The sequence below is a fragment of the Lepeophtheirus salmonis genome, chromosome 6 (genome assembly GCF_016086655.4).
Source record: "Lepeophtheirus salmonis chromosome 6, UVic_Lsal_1.4, whole genome shotgun sequence".
NCBI classification, from domain to species: domain Eukaryota; kingdom Metazoa; phylum Arthropoda; class Copepoda; order Siphonostomatoida; family Caligidae; genus Lepeophtheirus; species Lepeophtheirus salmonis.
Genome location: NC_052136.2, coordinates 14,153,548 through 14,167,895, shown reverse-complemented (window position 1 = coordinate 14,167,895; position 14,348 = coordinate 14,153,548). Strand labels below are relative to the sequence as shown.

The following is a 14,348-nucleotide window of genomic DNA, read 5'->3' as shown; positions in this document are numbered from 1 at the left end:
TCGCTGTGTGTTTAAAAATAAATTTCAATTACATCACTAAATTATTTTCTCATCCTCTTCACAGTAATGAGTAACTTCTTTTCAAAACAAACAACAATAAAAATATTGTATTTTCCATTGTCTCCATAAAAGGTTAGACCCCTACCACAACTTACATTGGTTAAATGTCATCATATTATTAAATACATCAATCACAAAATGTTTCCTTCTAATATGATATTATATATTGATAAAAGCACTAAGCAGTCACATTTATGATGAATCCTTTCGGTTTGTAACAAATCTTGAATCCACATATTACATGTAATGAGAGCAGGCCGTCACGCAGTTTTTCTGTTCATACATCAATTTCTTAAAAATTCAGTTCATGTACTCTGGTGGGTTCGGGATGATGACTCATCATCATATCCACGAAAGATGAACCACAGTTCCAAGAACTGTTGAGTGACATCAAGAGTCTAAGAGGGAAATAATCTTCGTTAGGCATCTGATAAATGAAGGACTTAATGCAATATCAGTTTTTATTCATCGACGTTTTTTTACTCTTTAGCCAATAACTTGTTCTTAATTTTACTAAAATTGAGCTCTTTCGTCACATGGTCTTTTAAACTTGTATCAAAGATCTATAATGTTCATTTATCAAATGTGAATATTCGTTAATTTATTTCCAATCATCCGTTCGTTTTTTTAAACGAAATCATAACCAAGTGATTCCTTTTTATTTGGTGGATAAAAAGCGTTTTTCTTTAAGTCTATCTGGAAGGATAACGGAGGATATCACTTAATCATCTGAAGTAGTCAACTTTTTCTTTCGTTCATAGAATTTACCTTCGTAATATTTAGTTAAAAGGAGTAACTTAATTGATTAATCCATGATACTCTCAGTGTCCCTAGAGGACAAAATAGTATACAATGAAATTTGTCAGAAATTGATCTCGTGGTTGTTGTTTCGTCAATTGGATATAGCTTTGATCATGGGGTAAAATATATCTTTGGAGAGTCACAGAAAAGGAGTGAAGAAACACAAAGCTAAATGGATACCACATAAAGGCAGGCTTTTCTTTTCAGACACTATTCAAAAATGAAGGATAAGCATCAAATTTCCACTTAGTCTTATTTAAGATAAATCCCTCCAGCTTGACAACAAACTTTGATTTTATGTTGGTATGTGGTTAATAATAGGAACCTTTCTCAACGACAAATTCAAATAGCCATTATCAAACATGGAAGTGAGGTATTTTACTCCATTAATTATATGTATTTTTTAGTGGAATTTGTATGTATGTGGGTCCAATGATTTATTGTAGATAGAACTCATTGCTATATATGTTTACTTCGGAATAGAAAAATGTAATTGAATTTTTTGAGTACATACTAAGTAAAGTAATTAAATCTCGGAAGGGGACTTGACCACACCTTGTATGTACATAAAGTGTATAGTTTTTATATTTATTCATCTTAGGAAATTGTATAAAAGACTCCTTGTAATTCAATCCCTCACTTGGACCACACGTTGTCATAATATACCGGGCGTAGAAAAAGTACTGAGCCTTGCCTGGTAGTATTCATTAAAATACTCATAATTGATCAGGATAATGTTCTGGATATAAAATTTTATTTTTAATATTTTTTACTATAACAATGCACATTAATTATGAATCTAGCCACCATCTGCCTCTGGAACCCCTTGGCAACGTCTTCCTTTTACCTCCACTACTAGTAAATGGGGGTCTTTAGAGCATCAATATTCGGATGGTAAACATTGCAGGCCTTCTTCTCTATTTGTCACCAAATGGAGTAATCCAGCGGATACAGATCTGGGCTCTAAGGGATCCAAAGTTTCTTGGACCAGAAGTTCATGTTGCTGCACATCCACTCTTGTACAATATTAGGAGAATGGACTAGATCCCCTCCTGTTAAAATGCGTCCGTGACCTTTCTGGACTCATTCATGGTCTTGGTGATCTATATGAACACATTTTCATTCAACCCAAGCAAGTAGTTGGCTACTGGTAATCGGTATCCAACATGAAATCCAATTGGATGCATTTTTTCTCCAGTTGATGCCAAAGCCCCCAACATTATCACAGATACCAGATGTTTGGTCTGGGTGACTGTCATGATGCTCTTGTCAGCCTGGCCAAAGCATACCACCTGATCATTTTGCTTTTGTAGACGGCAGTAAAAGTATTTTCATCAGAAAAAAAAAATTACCTGGTCTCTATTGTGCTTCAGATCATTCAAGAGTTGTTGAAATCCCGGAAACGGAGTTATGTTTGACGTTGGGACAGGAGTTGCTTCTCAAATCTTCTAAGCAACCTTCCTCCACCTTTTTCTTCCTGGCGTACTCTGAAATCTTCATCGTTGGGCTGACATTAAAGGCCTCCATTCACTTTGTAGGGTCTTCCACTCTTGGGGTTGTCCATAAGGTTGTCTCCCTCAGCCAAATGATTTCTGACCCGCCAGACTATGGCCTTGCTGACGTTTAAGGCCTTAATGATGTCTAATGTGATCTTCCCGGCGCAGATTAAATGGGATATGACGGCCCTTTTTGCCTCCATTGCGACATAACCGGAATTTTTGTTTACATCAATCAAAGGTTTAGAATCATAGCTATTCAAAAATAATCGGAACTTTAAGATTTAATCAACAACACCTATTTAAAACTGTATTTTTAGAAGGTCTCGTTACTTTTTCTACACCTGGTATTTGATTATAATACCATCATAAAAGCAGATTCTTAGTACTTGGGTCCATATTAGAGTCCTTTTTTTCATTGTCTCGGAACTTTCAACTTGGTACCTAAAGTACTCGAAGCAATATGACAGTCATTTGTCTTTTGAAAAAATTAGTTTTTTTAATAGTTAGATTCAAAATCATTTTTAACAAGGAACTATATGGACTTGTACTCGAAATATTTTGTAGATTTTTGGCCTTTGTTCTCATGAGTTGTTTCAAAATAACGGATATTTTTTGAGGAGTTTACGTTCTCCTAGATTGTAGTATTTTTACATACATACACGGTCCAACTTAGTTATTTAGATGAAATAATTCTGCATATACTACCGTTTGTCTTCTTTTCTGAGAGAGGGGGATAAGGGCTATATTTAAAGAGAGATGTACAGTACTAAGACTTGACTTGGTCAAACCTCTGATTCGGAAAAGGTGAACTCGAATATTTCAAACTGGGATAGTAGATTAAGTTGCCACGATATCAATTTCCAGTATCAAAATTAGTATTGGTATATACAACAAAAATGCTGTTAAAGACAACTTTCATATCCACAGAGATTAAGACATTGTGGGGACAATACTGTTAAGATGGATTGTTTTACCGGTAAAAAAAAATCATATATCCAGTGATTTTTTTTTAGAATATTATTCAAAATTAAAATTTTTCCTGGTACATGTTTTACCGGACATGAGCAGTATAGTACTGGTACAGAGAGCAACACTATATTACAATTAATATGATACCTATAACAGTAAGAACTCATACTTTACAAGACAAAGATTGACTCAATACAAATAGTGACTTGGGTTCGAGACTTGCAACTCAACCTGGACTTGAGTCCATACTTTGAAGATTTTTGACATGATTTGATTGCACAATCAAAAACTCAAGACTTGACTTAGACTCAATAACTAAGAATTTCGACTTAAATTGTACTCCAAAGCTATGATGTACTGAACTCAAGAACAAACCTAGAACTATGAGAAATATGAGGACTCGAATTGGAATCCATAAAAATATGAAAGAACTTGATTTGAACTTCATAAAAACATTGAAATACTTGATTTACATGAGACTCGACTTGAACATCCAGTTTGGTGAGACGGTCTAGGCCTGAGGTCTATAATGATGACATTTTCCCACCTAAGTCTATACCAGCTTGGACTCGGAAAAGGTGCCCTTCAATACAGCTTTAAGAATCCTGTATCCCGTTAAAAAAACACAAGTCACTTTTGCTGAGTGAACTACATTTGACATTTTGCTCAGAGGTAATTGCGTTGCTCACATAAAAAATACAACACAGGAAATTGAAGTCATGGCATTATTTAATATATCATATATACAATACATATAGGCATTTACAACTGATTCTTTCTGGTTGTCTAACGGTAGGAATAATTAAGGAAAATGAAGAGCGGAAGGAGTCCTTTTTCTTCTTTTCAAGAAGATCCTTTCATTGTAAGACAGTAAAACATACCCCATGGATAATATTTATTACTTTCATGTGTCGATTAATACAATTGATTGATATGCAGGAAAAAAATGTCTTATTATTTTGTGTCAAAGTGTTGTTGGTGCATAGTATGTACCAAGTACTTCCGCATCATTACTTCCCAAAAAAAAAAGTCGTAAATCTACGCCATGACGCATATTTAACTTTATGAAAGTGATGGCAAATACATACAGACATACAATTTATAAATATATGTCTGTATGTACCCCTATGTACATACATATGTATATATTCCCGCCATGGAAGGGTTTCAAATTTCAATTCCGTGTTGTGTACATTCTTATTTGATTTTCCTGGTTTGGAGTTCATACTTACTAGAGTTGTTTTGGTCCTTAATATGGGACCAAAACACCGTCCATTCCCTCTTATCAGTCCTTGAAAAAGTCCTAAAAATTTGACCGCCCTCGCCAAGACATAATTTTCAATAATAATATATGAAAGTACCTCTATCAGATTACCATTTGAATTACTTTAGTGTACCTTTAAGTATTGTTCATGTACGAAAATAACATAACAGTATTATTGTATAATTTATACATAATTAAAGTATTGAATATGGATTGATGTTAACATCCCAAGATGAAATCTGTGATGACTTCATTTTACAAAGATCCTTCCATTCGACTGATTTTAAGTCTGTTCTTAAAATTTAGAACGTTACGTCAAAAAGTTTGACCATTCGGGGTTGTACATATATCGGTCTAGAGGTTCTAACGGCTCCGATTTTTGAACTGCTAGAACTTTAAGCAACAAACTCAAATTAAAAATGGATAATATTGCTTATACGTTCTCTGATGGTTTTTTTTAATATAAAAAAATGTAGTTCCAATTATTAGGACCGTATAATTAGTACATATATAGTTTGAGCCGATTGCTGTATCAAGACAGAAAGTGTTGAATCTGAATCCATTTTTTGATCAAAAGCTATTTGAATACTTTTATGAATTATACACATTTTAACGTTCGTGTCGGTGGGCATGGTAGATATGAGCTATTTCTTTTGTATTTTCATGATGGAGACTCTCAAATATACAAGGTCAGGCAAGATTGGCAAGGTTACATAAACCTTAAAAATGAATTTTATGTAAAGGAATAATGACATGTATTTCACATATATATAACTTCCAGCGGAGAAGTAGTGACGGGCCCTGTTCAAATTTATAATTTGTAATAATTAACCCTATTCATTCCCTTCGCCGATGTTGACTACAATTAACAAAGTACGTTTCATTAGGATGTTTTAAGTTTTTATATATTAATCAGTTGGGCATATTGTTATTGGTGTTATTGACAGGCTTGGAAACGTTCAAACCTTTTTCTATTAGTTCGTTTTGCCGTTTATTTTTGAAAAAAATCAGTTCCTCTGTTGATTCTTTCATTTTTTAAAGAAAATACGAAATTTAGCTGGCTACAAACTAACTCACAAATGACAACATTTTATCATATACCCACATGATATTATTATTCATGATACCCTCGGGGCCCATATAGGACGAAAAATATTCTTACGCCAATTCCATTTGGGTGATAATTGATCATGTCACCGTCGTTTTATCACTTGGTTTTAGCCCTATTCTTTGGATAGAATATGTCTTTGTAGAAAAATAAAAAGTAATGAAGAAATGAATGGACGTCGTTCGCAGATTTTTCTTGTCAATCATTAACACCGTTCAGGCTCTCAGGGTTTCAAAAATGAACAGGGCACATTTTCTGCTCAATATAGTTTTACACTTAAGTATAATTGCGTGGCAAGTGTATTGGGAACATGTTGGGCCAAAAACCAGCATGGTACCTCTGATAAATGGAAGAATCTTTAGAGGAGAGCAGCTTAGTGTCATGACGTTCATTAGATCAGCTGTGACCAGGGGGAGGGGGAGATTGACATTAATAAGGACATAGATTGGAATGACTCCAATGTTGATCCTCAATTCAAACCAGAAATTTACAATTATAACTCGGGGATAGTCTCAATCTTTTATGGGGAAATGCAAATGTTCAATGCGGTTTCGTATAGATCAATAAAATGTTCTATGTATTAGAGAAAGAAACTCACTCCTCATAATTTGAATAATAATGATAGCAGCTTAGACAATCAAAATTCACTTTTCAAGTTGTCAACTCCAAAAACCCAGACGAGTTCAAAAATGTTCATCACTGGATGTCGAATATTCATTCTCTATTGTGTTCATTCGATTAACACCATCTGATTTGATTTTCTTGGCCCTGATTTTGTATACATACATATAAATTATGATGCATGAGTGGGATCAAGTGACTTCCTCCATTACATTATTATACTTATACATATTATGTACTCCAAGAAAAACAACAACAAAGCAATAATAAAGAAGAATTAAGAGGGACGCCCTTTGAAAACAATTTTGTATACATTATTATTAGAGCCACCACAACCCCCATCTCTACTTAATTTATTGTTTGACTACTCCATTCTATTTATTTTATATAATAATTTATGGGATTTTAAAACGAAACTCAACTAGCAAAGAGTGAGAGGTTGTGCAGATATTTGTATCTTTGTGTTATTCCGTGAATGATTCATTTATGTATCTATATTAAAAAAGCAAAAAGGTTCTCTGTATGTTTTTTTTTATTATTATGTAGTGTCGTGCCTTAAATACCTGTATGTTGATGATTCATTTGTAGCAATCAACATGATTAGTTAAAGCTAAGCCAGGTAGCGCTCAAGCGACTAAAGCACTCCCTGGCTCATTAAATCATATTAAGTTCATTCTTCTCATGAAAAACGGTGATAAACACTGTTATCTAAGTAAAGTTTATCTCTTAGTCGGTGCGAAATTACTCCAGTTAATGCTGGATACTACCGTTAATAATAATTAATTAAATAATCTTCGCGTTAATAGTGGCTAAGGCAACCAAAGATAAACAAAAACAAAATGGCGAAAAACATAGTATTGGAGAAACATTGCTCAATTTATTGCAGAGCTGGGGGCTTGAAGTTCTGGACTATATGTTCAGGACACCAAGATTATTGAATCTCTTATCTATTGTAGTGGACTGCAAGACTCGATACTTGCGACTCACTATAGACTTGAGTCCATATTTTGAACTACTGCAACTCGATTTGATCTCATAATCAAAGACTCGCGACTGGACTTGGACTCAAAAACTAGTTCATACTTAACCTAATAAAACCCTAAAATATGATAACTATAGACTTGAAATGGACTCAAAATAAATCTTATGACTCGAAAAAAATGTTTGAGAACTTGGACTTGTAAGCAAGAGCTTGAGTCTCGACTTGGATTTGCAATATAAGAAATTTTATCGAGCTCTCAATCACTACAGAATTATAAACAAATAGTCTTTTCAAAAAAGTAATAATAAAGTTTTTAGAAGGACAAAAAGTCCTCGATTCTAATTAAATGCTCCATCCAAATAATATATACGCCTAGGGCTCACGGAGTGATGAAAAGTTTAGGAATCACTGGTATAGACAAATGATGTACAAAACATTGCTTTGACTCGTCTTTTTTCCCTATGAATGATCAAGAGTGATTTGAAGTGTGTGAAAGCCATTGAACCTTGAACTCAGCATTTTCTGACATCATGTCGGGATTTTGATATCAAGATGATTTATTTGTTAACGTTATTACTCGCGTGTATAATCCGAATAAATACATGATTGCTTTATTTGGTATGCTTATGATCATATGCTCTGAAGTGGGCCACCCTAGGCCTCAGTATATATACGCATTTACGCCCAAAATTAATCTAATCTCCATCATCCAGCCGTAAAAGGTTAACCCATCCATCCATACATCATCATAATGGCATTATAAATAGATCTATTTATATCTGCATGTGTAATCAATGACCCTTTTAACCCATGGACCGCAATTAATTTGTAGGACTAATTGTACCTATAATATAATATACATAATATATTTGTTGCAAAGTGATGATGAAGGAGCGAGGAAACGTATAATGAATGAATTAATTAGAGGTGTAATAAGACTCACGTTTTTAATTACAATGGATATGCTCTTCTCTACATAATTACTTTACATTTTGGCATGTTTTATAATGAATTAAGCATGGAGTATTTGCACAGACTCTTAAGGTCGTGACTGTATTGTATTTTTTATTTGCTGTAATGCTCTGTGCTTTCGTACACTACATTAGTTATATAATTAAATGTAATTTAATGTGTAAAAAGATGTAAAGATCCTCGCAGGCTGTGTTTTCAAATATGTTTCAAAACTAGTGCTGTGTCGGCTTTAGTCAAACCGAATCAAATTCATAAATTTGATATGGAAACAAAAAAGAGAAACAATTTAAGTACTTTTGGCATAATAGAATTATTTTTGTACTAGCTCCCATAGCAAAGTAAGTATCTATATTTTTATATTTTTTGATACTTATTCGACTCAAGGGTGGAGGGTTACGTTATTGACGACACAATTTGTTTATGATTTAATGGCGCTTTAATAAATGGTTACAATATAAAGGTAGTATAGAACCAAATTAAAAGCGTCTGTACCCCGTATGAATATAATACCGGTATACCGAACAACATGTAGTTACTTATCCTTAATTTAAAAATGAATATTAAAGTAAATACTTGTGTGTACTTTGTGCATTATTGTCGATAATTTTACTTTGCTTTACATGCAATAATGAGTTATTACTTTTTAACAACTGTAAAATCATGCAATTTTTTAAATGTCTCCTTTAATTGGTTAGATGTAGTTACACCAATTAAATATACATAGCAGAGACGCAAAACTTGCAGTTGTGTCGAAAGACACGTTTATCCCCGTTGATTTCAATTTATATGTTTCATTACGCTGCCATACTACAGCTCAAACAAAAATAAACAAGTTTTTAGTTATTATCACATGTATCTAGGTATAAAATGACTCCTCTACGCCACCAAGAAGGCTGCAAACACCATTGGCATCTCCATCCGGACCACTTACAACATAGAGAAGTCAATTAAGGATGGGAATGTTGTTGAAAGGTGTTTACAGCACAGAATAACCAAATACGTTGTTCAGTAAGCTTCTTCACTCCTCCGTCAATCGAACAATTCATAAGGAAATAGTTGTATACCCATTTCTACTCTGTATCCTCCGAAATTAGACGAAACATATGACCAATATTATAAAATTACTTAGAGACAGCAGTATCAGGAAATCCGAAAGAACATTTGATGAGGCTTAGTGACATCGGATTTTTTTGGGATTTGAAAATTGCCTCAGCATTTGAGTCTAGTCGTACAATCATCAACACGGCACTATCTACAATTCCTTAGAGTTTAAATAATTGACTCATTCCTTTGCAAAACTGAGGTCCGGTAGAGTCACATAAATTCATTAACATTCAAGTCTGCAATTCAAGTCTTCAGATACACAATCTATGCAGGAAAAGTTAAAGCAATGTTATTTACGATTCATTTCCGAGATCTCACTTATCTTCTTCTAATTAAATTAAATAATGATGATAAATACTAAGTATTATTATAATAATTATATATTCATCCAAAAGATGCAAGAAAAAGGGAACTCATGATATACAATAAACAAAACTGTTTATTCAAAGTGACCCACTTAGGATGAGAGAACTTGTTTCATATTTCTAAATAGATAATATTATAATGAATGATAGATGTAAAAATTTTTATAAATCCCTGTGAGTATGAATCAAATAGAAAATTACACGTTAGCACTTTGATAGACGACTTATTATGGGATGATAATTAATCAGAAAAAAAATAAAAAAATAACTTTATGACAGAGGACTACATCTGCTGCAGATGTCAGGCCTTTCTGCTGCCGTCTGGAACCCATCACTGCCGCTAAGGCGGTTACATTGATAAAAGAGAGCTGAGGCATACATCTATTTACAGTATTAACTTTGTTGAAGTTCTATTGTTAATTAATAGAATATATCTTTTTGAAGTTTAAAATTCAAAGTGCATTACTCATAATATCCTAATTTTAATTTCTACATAGCCACAGGAGGCCCATATGAAAATGACTAGAATAAAGTTGGATCCCAGAAATAACTACCTCAGGACTAAACATATTCCTAGAAGGACACAAATTTGCCTTTGAGCTCAAGCAAAACTTCAGAATGCGACTTGATTTTTTAATTTTGATAATCACCATACAATTTGTGCTTCGGTCACATGATGCAGGATAGCGTTGTTGTTTAGCGGGGTTTAAACTTCAGGCTTTTGCTGTAGTTGATGAATTTACTATTTTAATTATGTGTTTCCTAGTTAATTATATTTTAAATCTCTGAGAATCATTCTGTAAAACTTATTTTCAAAAAAAGGCAACGCTAGCACTCAAAATTGATGTTTTAGAACAGATTGATCTGTTTACAGTAATACCTTATAGGGGGAAATTGATACGGAACTCGACTGCTGTATTGGTTCTCGATGCTCCCTCAGGAAAAAATTATTGTCGAGTTCCAGTGAAATTGCAATTTATCATTATTGCAAAACGAGACTAATCAACTGGTGACCTATGGTCCAAATCCGGACCACCTGTATTATTTGGACGTAAATACAGTTGAATAACATAAAGGTCTAGGTGGCAAATTTTCATTGTTATGAATGTAGATTAGAACTCCTCTGATTTGATCTTTGCTCATAATAATTGAATAACTTTTTGGTAGAAAATACGAAATTGTGTTATTGGTACTCTAGATAAAAGGGTTGAAAAAAAACATCACTCATTATTGGGTCCCCCACAAGTTTCGTTTAATTACCGATTCATTTCAATGCTAATTTCTTAGTTAAAAGTCATTAGATCATAATTAGTAGGTATTGGTGGATATAGTGTTCTAATTACAGAGTGGTTGAACTAGGACGCCATGCCTTCAAATGAAGCATAAATACTTTATTTTATTCTACTATATCTGAAAAATTTGGACACATCCTTTATTTTTTTTGCTAAATAATTTTTTACTTTTTTAAATATCTGCCCCCCCCCCCTTTTTTGATACTAGAGAGGAGTGTTATAATGAATATATTTTAAGAAAAATGTATTTTCTATAAAAAAATAGTCATAAAATATTATTTTTAAATTTTTTGCTTGTAACATACATATATAAAAAAAGTTAATTAAATATATATAAGTACGGGACTACTGTCTATCTGATCAAAAAGTTTTTTATATAAGGCATATACTTAGATATTTGGCTAAATGGCCCTCCTTGCATAGGTGGAATTGGAAGGGGGCAAGGGGATCATGTCCTCCCTGTTTGTCAAAATTCTTTATAAAAACATACATATATGGATGGCCCTTAACACAAAAGCAAGTTAGAATGTTTTTTCTTCAAATTGAGTGTGGATTACTTTCGTACTCTGCGACGAATTGTCGTTAATTTCAATCCCCAAATTATTCTTGTTAACCATCTGACTATGCCGCTAATTGCACTTAAAGTATACAAAATCAATCGTTCTAATAATAGAATGAGAAATAGATATATTTTATTTAGAAAAACCATATCGAGTCCAATACAAGTTGTATAAATCAAATAAAGGTTTTAAGATATAGCTAAAACTCTGAAGGATCTTCATTCAACCCAGTCATTTGTACGTAAAGCCTATAATTGACTCAAATATGTCTATGAAATATTGGCGTGTATATCAAATGAAAAAATATATTGAGATTTTCACCATTTCTTGATTTTTGTTCAAGATTGCTTTTATGTTTACAACCATTATATACCAAGTATATAAATACAAATAACAAATGTAAGCCTTCTTTATGCTCCCATGATGGTGAAATCCCCAAAATATTGTTTCTAATAGTAGCTGTTTGGATTGCACATCCTTAATCTGATCGGGGGGATGGATAATTTATGTGCGTTTATTAATATTATAAATTATCAATTGAGATGTGTGTTTAAATAAGATATTTTTTGCATAATAAATATATGTAAATTGCAAGAATGCAAATTTAACCGTTATGAAAAAAAATAATCTTACCTTGCTATTATATTAGTTGTTTAGAATAAACCTTATTTGATTAGATTTAAAAACACTTTTTGATAATAAATGTATCTATTTATAATTTCCCTGGAGCAACAACTTTATCCAACACACTTGAAAATCAAAGTAAGAACTCTTCCAAATAAAATATAAGTAATGATAAATTCCGTTAAATGCCCAAGAACTACAGAAAAAATGCGTCAAGTTTTTTGTTTTTTTTTCCTTCTTTTTTAACTTATAATACATATATATTATATTATTCCATTCGAGGTCGTATTTATTATTATTTCTTTAAGCCGGCTTCACTGCCGTGTAAGCGCCTGTGAAGTCTATCCCATGTACTTCAACGACAACACAGCTTCTTCGAGATCTCTTCCTTATAAATAATAATACTATTTATGCGTAGCTCTTTTTTTCCTTCTCTCTCTACATATTCTTCTTTTAAATGATTATAGAGTTATTAAATTATATAAGGAGTAGATAAAATATTTATTAATTTATATCCATAATTTATTTATTAGAAATATTCAGTATTAACTGTTAGTCCATGATAGATTTTTAATTAAGTAACAAGTGGTTACATCACTAAGGAAGTGGACCACTACCTCTTGTACGACTACGTTTTACAACCTATCATTTTCCTTCTCAAAACATCCTCCCCCGTATCTACCCTGAAACCCCTATTCTTTGTAATCATTAGTGATTAACTGGAGGGTTTTTAGGAATTGGTAATCTGGAGAAGAATGTTCTTTTCCGTAGCAATTGTAATTATTATTTAATTTCTGAGTAGTGAAATTATTTTCCTAAATACATAAATCAAATTATATTAAACCCTAGATTGAATATTCATGTGTGCTCATAGAAGATGAAGAGTAACCTTGATGATTTGGTGCAGAGTTATAGTTGTAAGTTTCTGTTGACTCAGAGTAGAATGGAAGATTGACATCGGATTCATTCTTGCCAATTTCCTTTTTGTTTCCTTCTCCCCCTCTTCCCTTGTCACATCTGATTGTGACTGATATTCTCATAAACATTTCTCAAATTGTTAGGCTAAAAGAATGTTATGGTTGCTAAGAGCGGTTCTTGGTACATGATACTCCTCTGAGTTCGAATCAGAAATAAATTTCTAATTAGGAGATGTAAAAAGGATCAACAAATATATTCATCTAAAAGTTAAACCCTTTGACTTCAGATCTGAGAGACCCTTTCGTTAGAGAGGATGAAGTAAAATATATCAAGAGCATAAATTACTGAGTCTTGGGGATGAGTTTTCTATTAAGGTCAAAGCAAAGATACGTAGTAATAATTTCTACTTAATTAAGTCATCAACGGTCCAGGTGTGGGGGACCAATCAAATCGTTACTCTCTAGATCTTTACTCATTATATATAAAAAGATTTGATAATATATGATCATTAACTAATTCTTTGGGTAGTTCTCAGGATAGCCTACACTCTGCTTGTTACAATCTCCTCCACAGAGACGAGCTTTTCCATGCTGAAATAGATTATAAGAAGAAAAAATGATATTGCTTGATGCATGAACTTGCCTGGAGGCTTTCCAAATCCCAGGTAAAATATCAATAAAGTTTGAATAAATTGAAGTGACAAATGTTGACGTCAAGAGAAGTCTGATACATCACTAATACCTACGTCAGTGTTAAATTACAATGATGTTGGCATAGTTGTTAAAATATTGAATGTTTGGTTTTATGGTTGTTATTTGCTATAATTGGGCGTAAAATGTTGAGATAGATGTCTCAGAGAGTTAAATCTTATTAATTTAAATTTAAATGAATTTACCTTTTTAGTTGAATTGAATAACAAAGTAAATTCTGCGAATGGAGGGATAAAAAAGCATCACAATTTATTAAGTATGTTGTTGTCAGCTGCCATTTGTCTGTTTCCATAATCAGTATTATGAACTCTGATTGGTTGAATTCAAATTAGCTCATGCTACTACGGTGTTGTGAACAATTTTTGAAAATAATTGCATAGTTATGAAAAATTGATTTTGTGTCTTGTTTCTCTTTACAAATTTCTTTATTATATATTGGACCAAAATATTTATGAAAAAATATGTTACTAGATCGTTATAAATTATAATTTACGTAAAA

The 14,348-nt window shown here is 32.5% G+C and overlaps 1 protein-coding gene across 2 annotated transcripts in view; it reads right to left on the bottom strand.

Annotated features, from left to right (window-relative positions):
- The window catches only part of LOC121119489 (uncharacterized), a 160,960-nt gene extending 148,477 nt beyond the window's left edge, over window positions 1-12,483 (bottom strand). The window contains exon 1 of one of the 2 annotated variants that reach the window (XR_011781022.1): window positions 12,231-12,423. The gene's annotated coding sequence lies outside the window, so the exon portion shown is untranslated. Of the gene's footprint in view, window positions 1-12,230 lie in introns of both variants that reach the window. The other variant, XM_040714160.2, reaches the window with a different exon arrangement.
- Between the last annotated feature and the right edge of the window lie 1,865 nt (window positions 12,484-14,348).